We start from the raw sequence: 2,565 nt of genomic DNA, 5'->3' as shown, positions 1-2,565 counted from the left end.
GGAAAAACCTTAGTAGTTTTCTTGGTCAGTCCCTCTTTGTCTTGTATAAATCATCTTTTAAAAATTTCAAAGAAATATTTGTGAAAGTGTGTTCCGTAGAAACCGATTATCCTTTTTCCTTGGACGATGAACTAGGTGAGAAGTTTCTGCTATATTGGTGACCTGAGCCAATGCAGATATTAGATGCTCCAACGAGAAATAGTGAAGGAAATTTGATCTTAGAGTTTCTGATAGATTACTTTTCGGTAGGAGAGTTACTATTAATTTCTAATATGTTGAAAATTGAGACTGGTAAGGAAGCTTTGAGGGAGTATATAGGTAAGTTACTAGTATAAGTAATTTCAATTTCTGTGAGAATGTGGTTTTGGTATATACCATCTATGTTTCAGGGGAAAGGGTGCCAAGCTTATCTCTTGCATGGTTGAAGTCTTTTTCTGGACCAGAAGAGGAAGAGTGAAAAGAAGGTTTCCACAGTTTGTGCAGATAGGGATATTGGAATGGAAGCGGCGCAATCTAGTGCTCATCCCTACAAGACAGAGGAAAAAGCTTGACTCCGAAAAATCTATCGAAGTCCTTTTTACTATAGATGTAGAGATGGGCTCAAATGGTGGGAGAGAATTTAGGAAGTTGATGCGGCTTCAGGGCTTTATTAGTGGTGCGGATGCTCAATCTGTATGGGGAGATCAGTTCCCTTTCATGGAGTTGGCAGACAAAGTTACTCGATATTCAGATCATGTGCAATTTTTGAGGGATGTGGGAAAAGAGGTTATGGGACAGTACATGCAGGTAGGAAGTAAATGTGTTTATATGGTCTTTTGTTGGTTTTTGTTTTGATTTTCTGACTTTTTTGTTGTTTTGCTTAGGTGATCGGAACGAGGCTGCTTTGTATGGGCCGGACATTAAAGCTGTTAGGAGCCGAGGAGAAAAAGGAGATAGAGAAAATCTCAGATTTGGAGAGGTCGTTGAAAGAGAGGGATGGAGTCACTGTTGATATAACATCGAAGATGAAGAGCAAAGAAGAGGAAGTGGCACAATTGCATGGTCAAATTTGCGATTTACAATGTCAAATCAAAGCGGATGACAATGAAAAAAAGGAAGATGACTTCTAGGATCCACGAGCTTGAAAATGAAGTGTTGGAGATGTTTTCGGCCAGATTTGATCGTGTTGTGAGCCAAGTTTGAAGTCAGTAGTCTTGACGTTACTAAGATAATGGTGAATGGAAAACTTGTTGATGATGAGGCTGAAGTGGAAGCTGAAGATGAGAGTTTGGCAACTGTTGACAAAAATAATTGACTTGTTTACTTTTATGTTTGTGACTATGATCTCACTTTTATTTTGTATGTTTTGGTGGATTTGTCAATTTGACTATTTGTATGCATTTGTCTACTTTGCTTTGGAATTTGGTAGATGGTTATTTGCTTTAGCTATGTGTTGCTAGCTACCAACTTTTGTATGTTGGTTAGACAGAAATAGTAAAGAATATTGAGTGTTATATGAATTTGAATATACCTTCAGTTGTTGAAGGTGCAAAGTAATCGGCCTCGTTAAAACCTTTCCGGGTAAAACTCAGAATGAGAAAAAAACCTCGGCGGTAGGAAAAAGAGTACCTCTCGCCTTCGACTTTTGCTAGCTATAGTACAAATGCCATGATGATACATTCCAAGTATTTGGTATTTCGATTCCCATCATAGTTTGCAAGGAGTTTGCTCCTCACCCGTGTACTTTAGATATTTTGAATGGTCCCTCCCATGTTGTGGCTAGTCTTCCTTGTCCTTGTGGTATTTGTACATCCTCCAGCTTGCGCAGAACGAGGTCCCGTTGTTGTAATGTTCTCGACCTCACCCTTCTCTTGTATTTTCGGTATATTCTGGGCCTCACCGTCTTATATTTTTGGCTTATATTAAGTTGTATAGCTTGTTGTCTGAGTTTGGCTGAGTGTCATTCCTCATCTAACGTATCTAGCTTGGCAGACCGTGCTTGTGCATTAGTTTCTTGATCCAGAAAGTCGGTTCGCAGTGACCTTTGAGAATTTTCTACCAAGATCATTGATTCTGCGCCACAAAATAATCAGAATGGCATTTCTTTTGTTGTAGAGTGTGGTATTGTGTTATAGCTCCACAGGATTTCAAGGATTAGTGATGAGCGGATAATTTATACGCTTTTTGGCATTGTTTTTAGTATGTTTTTAGTATGATCTAGTTAGTTTTTAGTATATTTTTATTATTTTTTAGTTAAAATTCACTTTTCTGGACTTTACTATGAGTTTGTGTGTTTTTCTGTGATTTCAGGTATTTTCTGGCTGAAATTGAGGGACCTGAGCAAAACTCTGATTCAGAGACTAAAAAGGACTGCAGATGCTGTTGGATTCTGACCTCCCTCCACTCGAAGTGGATTTTCTGGAGCTATAGAAGCCCAATTGGCACGCTCTCAACGGCGTTGGAAAGTAGACATCCTGTGCTTTCCAGCAATATATGATAGTCCATACTTTGCCCAAGATTTAATGGCCCAAACCGGCGTTCAAAGTCACCATCAGAATTCCCAGCGTTAAACGCCGGAACTTGCAC

This window comes from Arachis duranensis, chromosome 2, assembly GCF_000817695.3.
Source record: "Arachis duranensis cultivar V14167 chromosome 2, aradu.V14167.gnm2.J7QH, whole genome shotgun sequence".
NCBI classification, from domain to species: Eukaryota; Viridiplantae; Streptophyta; class Magnoliopsida; order Fabales; family Fabaceae; genus Arachis; species Arachis duranensis.
This window is presented reverse-complemented; position numbering follows the sequence as displayed.